Here is a 20,307-nt window from a genome sequence, read left to right as displayed (position 1 = left end):
CTTCAGATGAAGGCCCTAAACAGTCATGGAAGAGCAGCTGAAAGATAGATGTGTATGAAGACAAAGGGAGTAAAGAGTACTGAAGACAAATGCCATCTCAGAAAATATGTGGAAGACAGCCTTGATTTAGTTACTACACCTTGGGAGGGAGGCCTTTGCACCAAAATGAATGTTTTCATTACTCTTCTGCTTCCCACAAACATGCTCAAGGCTCTCCATCCATTAAAAACACCTTCCCACTTAACCCCACTATTCTTTCGAGCTATTGCATCATCCAAATCTTCCCTTCCCCTTCACAGCCCAACTAGTAAAAATCACTGAATCTCTCCCTCAACTTTTCTACTTCTTATTTCTCAGTCCTTGGCAACCAAGCTTCTGACACCATGGCTCAATGAAAACTTCTTTCTCCAAAGTTATTAATGCTCTTAATTGCTAAAAATGATGGTGTTTTCTCGGTCATTATTCTTTTTCCCTCCCTACAGTTTTTAATATTGTTGATAATATCTCCTCTCAGATATTCTCTCCATGCTATGGAGGTGAAATTTTGCTTTCTCCCAGCTCTCTTCCTCCACGTCTGACAGCTTCTCTTTGAGATCTCTGGTTGGATTATCCCCTATTCCAGGTGATCTCACACTGCATGTCCCCCATGGCTCTTTTCACTTCTTTCATTCTCTCTTTAAGAGATTTCAGCAGCTCCCTATGGTTTGATGATTTTTTCTATATGTGAAGATCTTATGTTTCCTCTGAGAGATGACGTGGCAGAGTGGAGATAGAGTTCTTCTGGGTGCAAGGAAGAACTGGTTTCGAGTCCTGCCTCAATATGTGATGGCTGTGTTACCCTGGGCAAGTCACTCAACATCTCAAAGCTCTAGGCAACTCTCTAAGACAATAAGTTGCAGAGAAGGTACTGACATGCATTAGTAGAGGGAGTTTCTTCACCTGTAGAATTCTCTATACCAATAAAATCACTGGTCCAGTCCCACATCGGCATCTAAATGGCACAGTGGATAGAATGCTGGGCCTGGAATCAGAAAGACTCATCCATCTTCCTGAGTTCGAATCTGGCTTCAGACACTTACAAGTTGTGAGACCATGGGCAAGTCACTTAAGCCCAGCTGCCTCAGTTTCCTCATCTGTAAAATGAGCTGGAGAAGGAAATGGCAAGCCACTCCAGCATCTTTGTCAAGAAAACCGAGTTGTACATAACTGAAATGAATGAACAACAAGAAGTCCCATATTACCTATCTGTTCCCTGAGCTCCAGTCCACATCATCAGTTGCTTGTTGGACTGTATCATGTGGGTGTCCTGTACCAATTCCAAATTCAGCATGTCCAAAATAGAACTCATTATCTTCTTCCTTGTGGTTATGCCTTAACCAAATGTCTCTATTTTGTTGGGGGCACACTTAGCCTTTTCAGTCAGTCATCATTAACTTTCCACTCTTCTCTATCTAGATAAAGTTGATTAAGAACTTACCATGTATCAGACTCTGAACTGGATACTGGGGATATAAAAATAATCAGAAGAGAAAACCATTGAGGTGAAGTCATTGCTAGTGTGAGAAGTCAGCTGTAGTGGAAGGCGAGAGTTAATGAGGGGGTACATGGGCTGAGCTGGGTTTGGAGTGTTCAGATCTGTTTTGGAAAATATGGTTGCTACAGATATAACTGTAGATGAGGGGTTATGAGTCAGTCTATGGTTGCAGTCTGAGCTTTGCTACTAACTAGGAAGGTATCTTTGGGCAAGTTACTTAACCTCTCTGAGGGCATTTCATTTTCTCACATGTCCAATGAGGGGGTTGGACCAGACATTTCTTAGGTCCCTTCCAGTGCTAATGTTCTGTGCCTAAATATAGCCTAGCTATCGTTTCCCCCACCCTGCCCTCTGTCTGTCTGTCTCTCTCTCTGTCTGTCTGTCTCTCTCTCTCTCTCTCTGTCTGTCTCTGTCTCTCTCTTTGTCTCTCTGTCTCTCTCTCTCCTCTTTCTCTGATTTTGTGTGTGTGTGTGTGTGTGTTAAGGTGCATGGATATTTTCATTGATTGGGTTTTAGGACTGCAAATTCTGCACTACAGAAAAATCTGTGCTACACCATGGGTTCATTAATATTTCAGATATAAGTTCTATTGATCCCTTCTCCTACCACAGAATCCAACCAACTCATTTCTAAAATGTAATACTAAAAAACTCCAACTATGTGTTAATAGACTATGTGGGTTGAAAACAATGTTGAAACAATGTTAGAATTATAGAAACACTAACATTGTAAAGCTCTTATGATGAAGATAATTTATCCATTTTTTTGTACATGGCACCAGATTACTGGTTAACCCTTAAATGTCAGGTTTATTATTCTGCACAGCAAGAGTGAGTAACAACGCTGAAAGAACCTGAACCTGTGTTCCTTGCCTGTTATCTTTTAGATTTAGCAGTCTTCCAAAGTGAATGGCTGTCCTTTTTCTTAGTAAAATGAGTACCTTGCTCTAAATGAATTGTGAACATTTTAATAATAGCTCTCTTCCTTGACACCTGACACAATTTGTCAAATAAATGGTAAATTTCTTGAGCTCACTGTTATTTATTTTATGTAATAATAATAATTGTACTGATTCTTAGCTTAAGAGTAGAGGGGTTTTGATCAGCCTGTGGAGAGAAACGTTTTGTGGGCTTATATCAAAGTGTGAAGGATTAGCAAAGACAAAGTTGGGTCGCTGAAAATATGTGTGTGTGTGTGTGTGTGTGTGTGTGTGTGTGTGTACATGCGTGCACTGTGCACTGAGAGAGACATAGACAGACATAAATGATAGATAGACAGAAAGACATACACTGGGGAACTGGAAGAGTTATCCTGATTTATGACATAAGTTATTTCAATTTGTGGATGACCCCACTTGATCAACAGGAAAGTATACCACTACTAGGTCAGTACACGAAAGAGATAAAGGGAGGAGGGGCTGGGAAGGACCTATCAGTACAAAAACATAACTGATTTTTTTTGTAATGGCAAAGAATTGGAAATTGAGGGGATGACTATCAATTGGGGTATGGCCAAACAAGTTGTGGTATATGATTGTGATGGAATATTACTGTGATATAAGAAATAATGAACAGGCTGATCTTAGAAGAACCTGGAAAGACTTATAGCAACTGATGCTAAGTGAAACTGAGCAGAACCAGGAGAATATCGTACACAGTAACAATAATACTGTATAATAATAAACTGTGAGTGACTTAGCTATTCTCAGCAATACAATGATCCAAGACAATTCCAAAGGACTTGTGATGAAAAATGTTCTCCATCTCCAGAGAAAGAACTGATGAAGTCTGAATGCATATTGAAGCATACTATTTGTCACTCACTGTATTTTTTCATGTTTTATTTTTCCTTTGGGTCTTTGTTTTCTTTTACAACATGACTAATATGATAATGTTTTGCAGGATTTAACATGTATAACCTATATCAAATTGCTTACCAACTCAGTGAGGAGGAGGCAAGGGAGGGAGAGAGAAAATTTGGAACTCAAAAATGTTTTTAAATGAATGTCAAAAATTGTCCTTACATGTAACTGGAGAAAAAATAAAATTTATTTTAAAAAACAGGAAAGTATAAACCTCATCCTGGTTTCCTTATCTGAAACTTCTAATTCTTTATGGCAATGGGTACATGGACATGTTCAGGGAATGCAAATCATTTTCATCCCATTCTAGATAAAACACAATTAGGAAGGTTAATCTGCTGCTGTAGGACCTAAAGTTAGAATTCTTTTTTATTCATAGACCAAAGTTATGCATATTGTATTTTTATCTATTCTTTTGTAACATCTCTGCCATCACTTCTATCTACTCGTGAGACTATTTAACAGTAATAGAAATTCGACTGATGAAGTATGGCTGAATTAGACATGGTATATGAGTATGATGGAATATTATTTTTTGGTAAGAAATAAGGAAACAGATGATTTCAAAAACACATGGAAAGACAATATGAGCTGATTCAAAATGAAGAAAGCAGAACCGGAAGAACAATTTATACTATAAAATTGATACTATAAAAATTAACAAATTTAGGGTTTTTCTAAACTAATGAAGCATAAAATGATCAGAAATAGGAGAACAATTTATACAATAGTAACAGCACTGTCTAGACAAATGACTTGAAAATTGTAAGAACTAAGATCGATATGATATAAATTCATTATTCCAGAGGAATGATGATGAAACATGCTATCTGTAATAGAAACATGATGGATTTAGGGTATAGAATGAAATTTAATATTTCTGTATGCATTCATTGGGGAATTTGTTTTGCTTGACTATGTATACTTGTTACAAGAAATTTTTTTAACCATATTTTTCTTCCCCAATAGTGGTGGGGAATGGAAGGGAGAAAAAATAAATTTCTGTTTATTAAAAAATAGATGGGTGAGGGAAAGGCTACAAATACATGTACTTTCGCATAAGGTTACTCTATTTTTAGTTTTACTTAAATGTTTTACTTTGTTATAAGAGACCTCTCAGGAAGTGGTAGTATAAATATAATGTAAAAACAAAACATCAACTTTAAAAATAATAATAGAAGCTCATACTTCCATAAGAGCTTTACAAAGTACTTTCCTCATGATAAACCTGTCAGATAGGTTTTTTGCAAATGCTATTTCTCTCTGCACTCCTTTAGAGACTAAGAAACTGAGACCCAGCAAAATTGAACCAGTTGCTTACTGGTTGCACACTGGTAAATGGTAGAGCTGGGATTCAAACCTCATTCAATTGCTCCCAATGGAGCTAATTGATAATGGATGGCAATGAAGATAATCATGCCTGCATAGCATGCACACTCATACTTTCAGGGTCATGCACTTGGATTTTAGTCAACTCTGGTCCTCCAGGTTACAAACCTGACAGAATTTCCCTCAGACAATATTTTGCATACTCTGATTCATAAGGTTGGGAGGGAAGAGACAGGCCCAATGAATAGATAAGATGATATACATGCAAAATATAATATAGGTCCTATCTAAGGAAAAATACAGAATGTTCCAAAAAACCTTGGCACGATTTTAAGGTATCAAAGCTTAATTTTAAAATTTGATTGTTTCAAGATATTAAAGTTTAAAGCTGCACTGAGATTTTTGGGATACCCTGTAAAACTTTTCCAAACTAGGTTTGAGCTTAAGTAGATAAGCCTAAATCAGCAAAGTAGTTTACTATTATCCCTGTCACTAAAATGACACAAAACTCCATTTAAAAGCACAGAATATCTTCAAGAATGACCTTAAAATCCTTCTTTCATGACCAGGAGCAGAGTCCATGGCAACTATAGCTGGACCAATCACTAGAAGAATATCTTCCTCTCCCTCGTCTCCCTCATTGACCATAAGATGATGTCCACTTTAACCGGATTTTTCTCTATTGTATACATTCAAATTATTATTAGAAAATAAAAGTGATTCAGACAGTCCAATGACTAACTCATTATCAGTGAACACATCCAACTCTTCAATCCCAGGCTCCGTGAACCCAGACTCATATCCCTAGACTAGAACTATTTGAGGGGTGACAGATAATTATAATTTTAGCCTGATATGCACCATAGAAGGGACCAGCCTTACATCTAAACAGAATAGGTAGTAAGAATTTGAGGAACTATAGGAAAAACCTGCACTGAAGTATCTCCCATGGATCATTTCCCTACCCAAAAACTTCCAATGGGTTCTCATTGTTTACTGAATAATGTCCAAATTCCTTGGCCTTTTTGTTTGAGGCCTTGGAAAGTTTGACCTTGTCCCTGCCTCCAAGTCTCATTCCCCACTCCTCTATACAAGATCTCGACACCCAATCAAAAATCTATCTAGAATATTAGAATGACAGTCTGAGTTGAAAGGGACCTTAGAGATCATTTATTCCAACCCATATTCAGAAGAAGTGCCCAATCCAAATTCTTGACCACTAACCACTCAGACACTGATGGGAAATTCCATTCTTCCCAAAGCTTACTATTCCTATTTGGGATAGCTTTAATTGTTAAGAAGATTTCCTTATATTAATATGGAAACATCACCGCTGTCATTTCCATTGGGTTCTAGTTCTTTTTTCTAAGACCAACCAAAATGTGTATAATCCTTTCACACACGATAGGCCTTCAAATACTTGAAGACAGTTATCAAGTCTCTACCATGTCTTCTTTTTTCTGACTTAAACATATCCTTGTATGGTGTGGTACTGAGATGGCTACTTCCTTCTGGAAGAACTCCAATTTTTCAATGTGCTTCCTACAATATGGCATCCAGAACTGAACATAACATAACATTTTAGTATTGTCTGTCCAGGGCAGAGGGCAGAGGGCAGAATGACTATAACTTTCTTATTCTAGATGTTATGATTGTTTTCATTTAGCTTAAAATTGAAATAGTTCTTTTAAACTGTCATCTCACAATGTTTCCTCATAGCGATCTTACATCCCTCTGATCTTATTCAGGGCAACTAGGTAATATTTTACCAGTTGTTTAATTATCCTTTATTTCAATTCCAAATTAAACATTAAGTTTATAAACTGCATAGTCTGTAGGAGTTGATTAGTTCTGTCCTCTCTGTCTTCCATTATCTTGAGTACTTCTATCTTTATTTTCCATGATCAATTTTTCATCCACACTGACCAGTGGTCATTTCTCTTCTTTGATCTTCTTGCTCTCAGCATAGTTTAAGGTGTGGTTTTTGTTGATCTTTCTTGGCATCCTTAATTGCCCCCCAAGTTACCTCTGGGCTTGGCTGTATTTTGGTTATAGAATTTCCTCATTGCCCCTGTTCCCCTAGGATCCTGGAGCTCCAGGCTATTTTGTTCTAGACTTTGGGCTTTCCTTTCTCTGAATTCAAACAGACTATGATAAAAAAAAAGCCTATTGTTTTGTGAATTGCTGGTCTGTTTGATTCTGTTTGTAAAGCTCTGTCTCTGTCTCCAAAGTGCAATTAAACATTGAAGTGGATGGTCAATTCCTAACAAGGTTCCCATCATTTAAACTTTGGCATTAAGTTAAACCTTATTATTGTGCCAAATCCAAAACCTATTTCATCACCTCCTTTATCTTATAAGGGATGAAATGATCAAGCAATCACAAATTTCTCAGTCATTTTTGTATAAATCTTATGGATATTTTTTGTACGTACATCGTATTTCATTTAAAAAGCAAGAGAGGAAAAAAACATTTTAGCAAAATTAACCAATATATTGGCAAGATGGACATTATATGAAATGCTCACCACCCATGGTTCTGCACAATTGCCAAGAAGAGAAGCAGATACTTTCTTCTATTTCTTCTTTAGAGATAGAGTTGATCATTACAATTTCACAGCATGTGGTTTTGATAGGTTTGTTGGTTGTTTTTCTCCCATTTACATTTAGACAGGTTTAAATCCTCACCAAGAACCCTGTGACTTATTATCTTTTACCTGGACCAGGAACAGGTAGAACATTGCACGACCTGGATTTGACTTGATGAAGTTATGTTAGGTCTGGAAATTGGAATAACTGGGCAAGAGAGATGGAGTGCTAGCAGCAGCCACAGCAAGTGGAGGAAGCTTTGCAGGAGAACTGACCCCAGCACAGACATGGCAGGAATCTTAATTTCCCTCACTACCTGCTTAGTTTATAGTGCAAATCTAGTAGGGATTTATTAAACAATACATCTTTCAAGAAATTGCTGGAACCATGGTGAATTTGATCCACTCTCTGCTTCTATTTCTGTTCTATTGCTGATGAGGTCAAAGAAAAATGATGAGGGTAAGGGAACCATATGTTTCTAGGGGTGCTCGATACCCCAAAACACCGACACTCCAGGTGCTGCTGAATGAATTCAACTCAAGCCTTCTCACAGCCAAAGAAAACAAAGTTTATTAAAGATTCATCATATTGGGTTGTCTTAAGAAATCTCACCATTTGTGACTCTTGTTTTCACAAGTGGGGCAGATTCAGTCTAGTGATTCTGAGCACCTTCATGGAGGCAAGATGGATCTTATATACAGAAAGATTGTGGGAGGGATTGAGGGGTGGTCAAGTAGTCTAGGGTGACTAGGGGAGGGGTTTAGGGTGGGTCTTGAGGAGGAGTTTAAGGAGGATCTTGATGGGACTGGGGTGACTAGAGGTCAAGACTCCAGGAAACAAGAGAATGGGATTTCGATGGGATCAAGGGTGGAAAGCAGCTGGATAATAAAGGGCTAGACTAGGTAGAGATTTGGGCCTAGCAGTAAGGAAAGGTATGGCCTCAGGCAAAAGCCAGATCTAGCGGGAAGATTCAATGAGAGTTCTAGAGGGTTCCCAGAGACTGTACTCCATCAGGTTCAAGCAGGTTCCCAGAGACTGTACCCCTATCATTGCCATCCCAAAATGTTTGGAATTGTTTGCTCCTAAGGCTTTGCTGATCTTTTAAATTTCCCTTCTTTGATATTGGAGGTCATATTTTTGATTTATTTCTGGTCTTCTCCTTACAAAGGCTTAGAATCCTTCCATTTTGTTGAATGACCATTTTTTCCCTTGACATATTATGCTTAATTTTTCAGGTAAGTGATTCCTGGTTGCAGTCCTAGCTCCTTTGCCCCTTCAGAATATCATAGAATATCTCCTATCCTTTAATGTTACAGATGCCGAGACCTGTGTGATCCTGATTGTGACTCCCTGATATTTGAATTATTTCTTTCAGGTCACTAGTGGTAATTTTTCCTTGACCTGGTAGTCCTAAAAATTTGGCTATAATGCTCCCTGGAGTTTTTATTTGGGGATCTCTTTCCTGAGGTGATAGGGGGATTCTTTCAATGCCTATTTTGTCCTCTGGTTCCAGGACATCAGGGTGGTTTTCCTTGATAATTTCTTGAAAGATGCTGTCCAGGACCTCCTTTGGATATTGGCTTTCAGTTAGTCCAATGATTCTGGTATTGTCTCTCCTGGATCTATTTTCCAGGTCAGTTATTTTTTAACATGAGATATTTTATACTTCCACTTTTTTTTCATTTCTTCGAATTTGTTTGATTGAGTCATGATGTCTCATAGAGTCATTAACTTCCACTTGCTCAATTCTAACTTTTAAGGTCTGGTTTTCCTTGATGAGCTTTTGTACTTTCTTTTCTATTTGGCCAATTGTACTCTTTAAGGATTTGTTTTCTTCAGTGGATTTTAGTATCTCCTTTTCCATTTGGCAATTCTACTTTTTAAGCAGTTTTCCAGGCTGTTGCCTTTTTTTTTTGCAATTTTCTGGCATCATTCTCATTTCTTTTCCCAATTTTTCTTCTGTCTCTTATATGATTTTTAAGCTCCTTTTTGAGCTCTTCCATGAGATCTTTCTGGACTTGAGGCCACTTCCTGATTTTCTTTGGGGTTTTGCTTGTACGTGTTTTGCCATTGTTGTCCTCTTCTGAGTTTGTGTCTTGATTTTCCCTGTCACCATAAAACCTTTTTATGGTTGGATTCCCCCCCCCACCCTTTTTTTTTTTTTTTTGCTGTTTTCTGCTCATCTCCCCCATGCCCTTTTTTTGGCCTTTTTCTTTTCTTTTAGATTTGAGTTCTACTCACAGGGTAGAGGGGGCTTTGTCTCTGGCTTCTTCTGCTAGCAGTTTCAGACCCTGTCTGTTTACCTAGTGCTGCACTGATGTTGCCCTGAGGCCCATGAAAGACCTTCCTATCAGTGCAGTTGGCTAGTGGTGCTGGAGGCCTTTAGGGTCTAGCAGTTTATCTTGTGCTGAGCTGGGGTCCTACTGGTGGTGTCTGTAATGTGCTCCTGGTGGGGGTGTTTCTGCATTTCCCAGTGGCTACCCAGAAGCACTTGGAGGCCTGGTCACTGACAGCTGCCTGTTTGCTTAGGCACCTATAGGGTAGGTGTCTATCTGTTTCCCTGGGGCTATGCTGAAGCACATGGTGGTTCTCAAAGCCGGAGTTTGCTGATTCTCCTGCCTATGCTAAGGCACGTTGGTGGTCTTGGTATTGGCATTTGCCTGTTCCATCACACTGAGGCTCAGGATCTCCTGCTGGTTTGTGGAAGTGGGGCTTGCTCCTGGCTTGTTGGACATTTCCCACCCTCGACTGAGCTCCCCTTTCACTGAAGTGAGATGGACCTTTCTTGCTGATCCTCCAAATTTTTTGACCTAAAAGATTGTTTCACCCCATCTTTTTACTGGTTCTGCCTTTTCAGGATTTGTTTGGGGACTTCATTTTATGGTTGTTTAGAGGTGAGTATGAGAGAGTTGAGAGCGGTTTACTGCTTACTCTGCCATATTGGCTCCCAGAAATGGTCTCTTCTGACTGTTTGTACTTTAACAATAGTTTTTCTCTACATAAGGATATGTAATTTTAATTGTGTTCTGGGTGTATCTTTGTTATAGAAGTGTGGAAAGTGGGAAGCCAGTGACTCCTTGAGTACATAGAAATTATTTTAAAATTATTTATAAAGTAAGTTAATTATTGTTCAGTCATGTCTGACCCTTTATGACCCCATTTGGGGTTTTCTTGCCAAAGATACCAGAGTGGTTTGCCATTTCTTTCTCTGGCTCATTTTACAGATGAGGAAACTGTGACAAATAGGGTTAAGGGTCACAAAGCTAGTTAGTGTCTGAGGCCAGATTCAAATTCAGAAAGATGAGTGTTTTTGACTCCTGGCCCAGCACTCTATCCACTGTGCCACCTAGAGACTCCCTAATTAAATTAAATTAAATTGACAATCTTAACTTAATTAAGCTATTTCTCTTCCTCCTACCTCCATATGAATTTTTTTTTAAAAGATAAAACAAAAACCTTATAACAAATATGCAGTGTTTATCAAAACAAATTCTAGCATGGACTATTTAAAAAATATTTCTCAATATGGACATTTCATTTCTCTGAAAACATGGCTGGTCATTGCTTTGGTCAGTATTTTTTATTCTTTCAAAGTTGCCTTTACAATTTTGTTGTTACTATGTAAATTGTTCTACTTGGTTCTGATTACTTCACTCTGAATCAATACATAAGTATCCTACCAAGTATCTCTGAAATCATCCACTTTATCATTTCTTACAGCAAAATAGTATCCCATTACATTTGTATACCATAATTTCTTCAGCCATTAGACAATTGATATGTACCTCTTAGTTTCTAGTTCATTGGCGTCACATGCACACGCGCGCACACATACACACACACACACACACACCTGCTAAAATATTTTGTATGAATAAGTCCTTTTCCTCTTTGGTTTCTTTGGGGCACAGGTTTAGCAGTGGGACAAAGGATAAACATAGTTTAATAACTTTTAGGGCATAATGCCAAATTGCTTTTCGGTATAACTGGTTTGATTGACAGCTATACTAACAGTGCATTAAAGTGCCTGTCTTGTCGTAGCCTCTTCAAAATTAGTTATTTTTTTGGTCAGCTTTATTAATATGAGTATGAAGTAGAACCTTAGAGTTACTTCAATTTTTATTCCTCTAATTATTAGTGATTTGAATAATTTTCCTAAAAAATGCAGTTGTTGATAACTTGGATTTCTTTCTTTGAAAATTTTCTGCTCATATGCTTTGACTATTAGAGAAAAACTCTAATAAATTTGAATCAATTCCTTATATAGCTTGGAAATGAGTTCTTTATCAAAGAAATATGCTGCAAAGATTTTTTTTAAACTGCTTTTCTGATTTTAGCTGTATTGGGTTTTTTGGTGCCAAATTGTTTTAATGTTATATAATTAAAATTGTCCACTTCATCATCTGTAATCTCTATCCCTTCTTTGTTAGTTGGGACTAGGGCATCTATCGAAAACTAGACTACTGTGCTTGTGACTATATAGAATTCAACCAGCTAGGAGGTCTCATTTTGCAGAATAGTAGCTAGAGGTCGCCTAGGGGCTAATAGCTGTTTAAGATATTTTATCAATAAGTTGTGCATTTGTATATACTTCTCAAAAGGCAGAGTTTAAATTGCAACCTTACTAACTTTTTGCCCCTGGACTAAGCAAGCCATTGTCTGTAGGGGGCTGGGTTATATATCAGATTATGGCTGCTTGAAGGATGGGAGGAAATAAACAATAAATGCCTACTGTGGAGAGCTAGATACTGTGCTAAGTGCTTTACAAATATCATCTCATTTGTTCCACACAACAACTCTGGGAGGGAGATGCTCTCATCCTAACTTTGCAGTTGAGAAAACTGAGGCAAACAGATGTTAAATGACTTGTCTAGGGTCAATTCAATTCAATAAATTCAATAAACAATTATTAACCTCCTACTATGTTCCAGGCACTGTGCCAAGTGCTGAGAATACAAAAGAGACAAAAAATAGTCCTTACCCTCATGGAGCTTGCAATGTAATGGGGGAGACTAAATGCAAACAAATATATATGAAGCAAGCTATATATAGGAAAAATAGGAAATGATTAACAGGGAGAAATACTGGAAATAAGAGGGGTTGAGGAAAGTATCCCGTAGATGGTGGGAGTTTAGTTGTGACTTAAAGAAAGCCAGGGAGGTCAGCAGTCAGTGGAGCAGTGAAAGCATTCCAGGTATAAGGGACTGCCAGAGAGAATGCCTGGAGCCAAGAGATGGAGGGTGTTATTCATGAAATAGCCAGGAGGCCTGTGTCACTGCATCGAAGAGTATGAGTCCAGGAGTAAGGTATGAGAAGACTGGAAAGGTAAGAGAGGGCTAGCTTATGAAGGTTATTGTAATATCAATTAAGTTTGGACTTTTTTTACTGTTTTAGAATGATAAATTAATTGCCTTTGATTGAGCCCAACTAGGTACAAAGTCCCAAGCCCAAACCTCTATCTACTAGGTGCTAAGCCTATGTGGGTGTGAAGCCCTCAGGGTCCTACAGGGCTAAGACCAGAGCCAATAGTAGGAGCCTAAGTTCTGGTGGTTCAGATGATGTTTGATGATGGCTAAAGAGTGTATGAAAAAGAGAACAGAACTATTTGCTGGGGCTCTGAGCCACAGGAAGAGTGGCCAGTGACTCTGGGCCAGCCATTGTCATGAGCTCCCCAGCTCCTGAACTCAGACGTTGGTTTCTTGGTAACTATGCATTGTACTTGGTCTGTTTGTAATGTATGTTTGTAATTTGTTTGTATTTGCTCTGAAGTTCAGGGTGCTGGCTTTTTCCCCTGAACTAAGTGAACGATATTTGTATGTTGGATTGAAATCAGACTGTTAACCCCTTAACGTTGCTTTCCTTAGTAAAGCAGATCAAAATAACCTGTGCTGGCAGTGTCCTTGTTGTTGGGCTTGTGTTGGTCTTTTACCCCCACAGCAGCTGCTAGCCCAATTGTTGCAACAGTTATTGAATGCCAAAGTATTATGTGTTTGCTCCTGGAGACAATAGGAAATCATATTGAGTGAGGAGGGCAGGAGGGATAACGTGATTGGAACTGTATTTTAGTAAAATCACTTTAGCGATTGAATGGAGAATGTATCAGAGTGGAGAGAGACTTAAAGAAGATGCACCCATCAGCAGACTATTGCATTAATTGATATATAAAGTTATGAGGGCCTGCACTAGTTAAGACAAAGGTCTTATATACACCAAAATATTTATAACAGCAAATTTTATAGAAGCAAAAAAAAAAAAAACTGGAAACAAAACTGTTGCCCCTGTACTGTACATATAGTACAACTGTACTGAAATATATTGTTGTAAGAAACAATGAACATGATAAATATAAAGAAAGCTGGGAAGCAGTGCATGAATACAAAATGAAAAAAAGAACCAGGAAAACGATATTCACAATGAATACAACAATATGTAGCAATGTCAGAGGAGAGAAGAGGGCCTTTTGGAGACATGTTAGGAAGGTAAAATTGGCAGGCTTTGTTTGGCAAGCGCTTACACATAGGAGATGAGAGATAGTGAAGAATCAAGGCTGACTCCTAGGTTGTGGACCGGAAAGACCGGCAGTATGGTGTTGCCCTCTACAGTAATAAGGAAGATAGCAGTGGGGGAGGGTTTGGAGGAAAGACAATGAATTCAGTTTTAGATATGTTGAGATTAAGATGTCAACTGGATATCCAGTTTGTGATGTCTGAAAAGCAGTTAAGAGATTACGAGGTTGGAAGTCAGCAGAGAGGTTGGGGCAGGGAAAGGTCTGATCTTGGGGACCCAACACGATCCTTTTCTTTTGGGAAGGGAAAGGTCCTCCTCACCCTCTGCAGTGATATCTGTTGGCTATATACTGTTATATTCATTATGTTGATTATTTTCCTGGCTCTTTCTCATTTTGCATTTGTGCACTGCTTCCCAGCTTTCTTTATATTTGTCATATTCATTGTTTCTTACAACACAATAGTGTTTCAATACAGTCATGTACTAATGTACAATATGGGGGCATAAATGTTGTTTCCTGTTTTTTTTGCTTCTACCAAATTTGCTATTATAAATATTTTGGTGTATATAGGGCCTTTGTTTTAATTATTGATCTTCTTGGATTATACGGCTAAAAGTAGAATCTCTGGATTAAAGGACATGGGCATTTTAGTCACTTTCTTAGCATAATTAATTGCAAATTGGATTCCAGAACGGTTGGACAAATTCACAGCTTCATCAAGGGTGCATTATTATACCCATCTTTCCACACCCACTCCAAAATTTATTATACAAAGCTTTTGTTATCTGTTTCAGTTTGCTTGGTGTGAGGTGAAATGTAAGAGTTGTTTGGATTTGCATTTCTCCTATTATTAGCGATCTGCAACATTGTTCACAGTTATTAATCATTTGCAAGTCACAGGTTTTTTTTTTCTTTTGAGAACTACTTGCTCATACCCTTGCGTATTGGGAAATGGATTTTAGTCTTACATATTTCCATCAACTGCCGGCTCCTCTTAGATATCTGTCCTCTCATCAGACATTTTGATATTAAAATTTTCCCATCTCTTTTTGCATCTCGTTTTGTTCCATTAATCTCATTCGTGAAAATGTTTTCTCATTTAATACAAATTACTTTTTTATCTTTTAAGAAGCACTTCTATCACTCTGGTTAAGAATTCACACCCTGGCTTTTCACGCTTCGGCAACATGGCAGCTGTGACAGCAGCCTCCGGTTCCTCCCCGACTGACTTCGACCCTGGCCCCTACCCCAACCCCTGTGTCTGCCCCGGATCCTGCCCCAGCTCCTCCCCCTGCCCCCCGGACTCTGCACAGGCCCAGGGCCAGGCTCCGGCATCCGTGCCTCTGCTGGCGCCAGCCCTCCTCGGGCCTGGGCTCCCCAGGCCTCTCTCAGACAACCGCATGGTCCAGCTGCACCCAATCGATCATCTTCGTCTTCATCACGGACAGCTATGAGCATCCCAACGGACCGCGTCATCGTCACTCTGCTGGGAACAATCGACAAGCACTCAGTAGAAGTCACCAACCGCTTTTCAGTGCCACATAATCAGTCTGAGGATGAGGTTGCTGTGGACATGGAATTTTCTAAGAATATGTATGAATTACACAAGAAAGTCTCTCCAAGTGAGCTTATTCTGGGCTGGTTTGCCACAGGCCACGACATTACAGAACACCCCGTGCTGATTCACGAGTATTACAGCCCGGAGGCCCAGAGTCCCAGAGTCCCATTCACCTCACTGTGGACACCAGCCTCCAGAATGGATGAAAAAGCACCAAAGCGTATATCAGTGCTTCCATGGGTGTCCCTAGAAAAACAGTGGGAGAGATGCTCACTCTGCTGACAGTGAAATATGTGTCTACTATGATACTGAGCCAAGTGGAATTGACCTGATCGTGAAGACATGCTTCAGCCCCAACCCTGTGATTGGCTTTTCAAGTGATCTGCCACAAGTTGGTGGGGCATCAGCCGGAATGCAAGATGCCCTAAGCACAGTGTTGCAGTATGCCGAGGATGTGCTGTCTGGAAAGCTGTGGGCTGACAACACCATGGGCCGCTCCCTGATGGACCTCCTTAACCAAATTCCCAAGATTGCCCCTGAGGACTTCAGGACCACACTGAACTGCAACATCAGTGACCTGTTGATGGTAACTTACCTTGCCAACCTGACCCAGTCATAAATTGTTCTCAACGAGAAACTTGTGAGCCTGTGAGGAAACCCAATGAGCAGCAACTACAGCCAGCAACTCCACCTGATGTGGATCCTCCCTTGGTAGAATCCATAGGATAGAGCAGAAGAAAAGTAGATTCTTCTTTAACCGTCATCTTTAAGTCAGCTGTTTCTGTAGTTGAACTGTTTATAACTCCACAGACACCCCTTTGGGGGAAAAAAAGAATTCACACCCTAGCCATAACTTTGTATCTGAACTGATTCTCTTCAATCTAAAAAAATTGCATGACCTTTACTATTTGTGTTGTAGATCCACTTTAAAATTTATTTTACTAAGTGGTACAATGTATAAAGTACTGCCTAAGAGAGTCAGGAAGACTTGAATTCAAATACTATCTCAGACGTTTTTAGCTCTATGACCTTGGGCAAGTTACTTAACCTTTGTCAGGCTCAGTTTTCTCAGAGATAATAAGAGCATTGATTTCATGAGGCTGTTATGAATATCAAATCAAATGAGGTAATATCTTCAAGTTTTAAAGTGTTACATAAATGATAGATATTGTTATATTTATTATTATATGAATTATTGTTAGTATATGATGTAAAGTGTTGGTCTAAATCTGTTTTTGTGGTACTGCTTTCTAGTATCACCATCAATTCTTTAAAAATACAGAGCTCTTCCCATGGAATTTGTGTTTTTGAGTTTATCATACCCTGGCTTATAGAGTTCCTTTTTAAACTAGTAATTAATATTTTTTTTCTTTTTTTAGGCTTACTACTTTATAATAAAACATTAAGTCTAGAAGAATTATTTCATCTTTCTTTTTTTCTTCTTCTTATTGTTTCTCTTAGTGTTCTGTTCTTCCAATGAATCTCTTTGTTTTGTCTAACTCTGTGATATTTTTAATTGAATTACATAAATTTAGTTAATATTTTCACTTTTATTACATTGGCATGACCTAGCCAGAAGCACTGACTATCCCAACATTTTTTTTAAGTCATGAAAAAAAAATTCAAAGTGTAATTTATAATTGTAAAACAAGTTTTAAATGTTCCTTAGTAGATTTACTGCCAGAGCATTTTATGCATTTTGCAGTTATTTTGAATGGGAGTTCTTTTTCTATTATTCCCTCTTGGATTTTATTATTGCTATTTAGAAATGTTGATTTTTTTTCTTTTATTCTGCATCACTATTTAACAGAGATAATTGTTTCAATTAGTTTTTTTTACCTGATGTGTTAAAATTTTCTAAGTATGCTATCGTGCTAAGAACAAATGGGGATAGTTAAATTGCCTATTTGGCCCTTTAATTTCCTTCTCCTTGACTATTATTATTGCCAGAACTATGTTAATCAATCATGTTACTCTTGTCAAAGAACCGTCTTTTGGTTTTATCATTTCTATGGATTTTTTGTTTTCCAACTTATCTATTTCTCCTCTAATTTTTAAGAGTTCCTTTGTTGTTTTTAAATCAGATGTGCTTATTTGTTGGTTTTCTGATTTTTAATTACTTATTCAATTTAATAAACCTTCAGTTTTCTATTTTGCAAACTCATGATATTAAGGAAACTTTTTTTTCCTTTGCTTTACCCATGTTCCAGAAATTGTGGTAATTTTCCCATTTATTATTGTCTTTCACATGGTTGTTGATTATTTATATTTTTTTCTTTCAGTTGCTTCTTGTTCAGGATGTCATTATTAAGTCTCCATAGGTCTGGTCTTTTGCTTATTCTCTCTGTATTAAATGCTATTTTTATTGAGCTATAGTTTAAAAAACATGTGTTTAGTATTTCTGCTTTTTTATATTTATTTATTATTTCTGTGTCCTAGTACACAGTCTTTTTTTATAAAGATGATCCTGAGACATATGTATATTCTTTAATGTTCCCATTTCTAAGATCCCATAAGTATTTCAGCTCTATTTTCCCTTTTATTTACTTTCTGCTAAATTTGTCCAACTTTGAGAAGGAAAAGTTTCTAACTTATATCTATGCTTTGACAAGAAGGATGACAGGATGGTGGTCTACAGGGAAATGAGAGATGTAGTAGGAAAGAAATAGTATGTCTAACATTGGTTGTCCTTCATGCTTGAAGAGGACCAAAATGACATCACTATGTTAGAGTCAAGGTACAGTGTGTCTGACTGTGGCTGATCAGACCAACAGGAGCTTGGAAGGCTCTAACGCAGGTCAATCACAAATATTCCACATGAACATTTGGAATGGAGATGTCTCTAAATGGGCACCTTTTCTGTTTCTGTTGAGCTTCTGCTTTGTGCATAGAGCATAGAGCCTTCTTTGATGCAGGCACACCAAGCTGGGAGGTCCTGTGCCCATCTTCCATGTCTCACAATCCATTCCCAAGTCCTCCAGAGAGACCTCGAGAGTGTCCTTCTATCGCTTCTGCTGGCCTCCATTTGAGCACTTGTTTTGTCTCAGTCTTTTAGCAAATGTACATTTAGCATTCAAACAATGTGGCCAGCCCATTGGGGGTGCTGAAAGGTAAAGAGATAGTATCATAGTGGGAGAAATAAGGTTGCACTAAAAAACAAGACCATGGGTGATGAATTTGTCTTTATGGTATTATGCTGGGAGAATACAGCATAATTTTTACCATTCAATGCTACTTCTATCCAGAATTGTTTCCCTGATGAATTTGTTTTCAAGAGTGAGTACAGCAGAATATTTTTGTAAAAGGATTATGGAACAAAGTTTATAAAGGCACTAACAGAAATAGTTAGAAGAAGAAATTCAAACATCATAACTTCAAAAGCTTTAACCTTATGAAAAACACTGAAAAATTAAATGATAAAGATATGATAATTGAATCAAGAGGAATTTATGAGATAACTATGCCAAACCATATACAAGTTATTTCCCTAAGCTCACCTTACTTCTTTATCCTTTTTTGTCTTTTTCACACCTTGATGATCCTCTCTTGGTTTTTTTTGGGTTAAACAGATCTTTAAAAATAGAATAACATTAAATTATTTATGCTTTTTTGGGTAGTAGTGTTTGTTTACATTTCTTATGGTTTTGTTTTTGGGGACTTTGAAAACAAGGTATTATTCTTACATTTTTTTTTTGCAGTAATGTCTCAAATGTCTTTCTTTTGTTGAACTACCTTTTTCATTTTTTTGTGATTGACGTTTTCCTGTCTTTATGCATAAATATTGAGAGGTCTTCTTGTACAATTTCTTTCATTTTGTTTAATTTTTAAAAATTGTTATGTTGTTCTGGGACATTTACAATTCATAAGTTGTCTTGGTACATTCTGTCTTTTGAGTATATATAAGCTTTGGCTTAACACTATTGCCTTTTGCATTTCTCTTGCTAGATGTTCGTCTATTTCAGTTTGCATGTGTGTGTGTGTGTGTGTGTGTGTGTGTGTGTGCACGCGCACAAACCTATTAATCTCTAAGTCTAGTCTACTAATTAAATTTTAAGTCTATACATTGAGAGGTCTAAATTCTCACCTAAAATTGTTCCAAATTTTATTCATATGGTTGGAGAGTTGAAGAATCCTGGGAAAAGTGACTAATCACCATCTTCCTGGTCACATCCACTCTGTTTTTAAAAGAGCTTGAGCAGATGTCTGGAGAGTTAAAATCTCTCATCATGGTTCAATTCCAGTTTTGTCATCTGCTTCTGGAATTCGTTTTCTACTTCCTACTTCTGGATTGGTTGTCTGTATAATATTTCTATCCCAATATTCTGTTTCTTGTCAACCATCAATGTAACTTGAACTTTCCTCCCTTCTAAACCTGTGTTACTTCTGTTATTACTTCCTGTTGCTTCCCCACACCCAATCTCCATCTGTACAAATCTGACTTTTTAAGATACAGTTTAAAAGCCCCCTTTCCCGCAAATTCTTCTCTGTTTATCCAGAAAGAAATCATTCTCTCCCCCTATGAATTACTTATAGTGGTATAGATACACTACTTATATGATAGCTACACCTATTACTTTGTATTATGGTCTCCCTCACTAGATTTTAAGCTCCTGCAGGTGAAGACTATCTATCTCCTACTACTTGGCTTGGTACATTGTATATAATCACAATGTTATAAATATTTGTTAAACTCCTGATAATCCTACCTTAGGCATTTATTCTTTCGCCTTAGTCATTATTTTCTTTCTACAAGCCATTCAAAATTTATATATGTGTATATATGTCTCCAAACATATTTATAGATACATGTGTGTAAAAATCTTATCTAGTCTTAATTTAAGTGACTGAACATGCTCCCTTGAATTTAATCTTTTGTTTTTAACTTGTTCAAGTGAATAACAATCTGAAATTATTAAAAACAAGAAACAA

The 20,307-nt window shown here is 37.7% G+C and overlaps 1 pseudogene; it reads left to right on the top strand.

The window, feature by feature from the left end:
* The first annotated feature begins 15,007 nt into the window (after positions 1-15,007).
* Positions 15,008-16,030, top strand: LOC118849095 (annotated as a pseudogene).
* The last annotated feature ends 4,277 nt before the right edge of the window (positions 16,031-20,307 follow it).

The sequence above is a fragment of the Trichosurus vulpecula genome, chromosome 4 (genome assembly GCF_011100635.1).
Source record: "Trichosurus vulpecula isolate mTriVul1 chromosome 4, mTriVul1.pri, whole genome shotgun sequence".
Classification (NCBI taxonomy): Eukaryota; Metazoa; Chordata; class Mammalia; order Diprotodontia; family Phalangeridae; genus Trichosurus; species Trichosurus vulpecula.
This window is presented reverse-complemented; position numbering and strand designations above follow the sequence as displayed.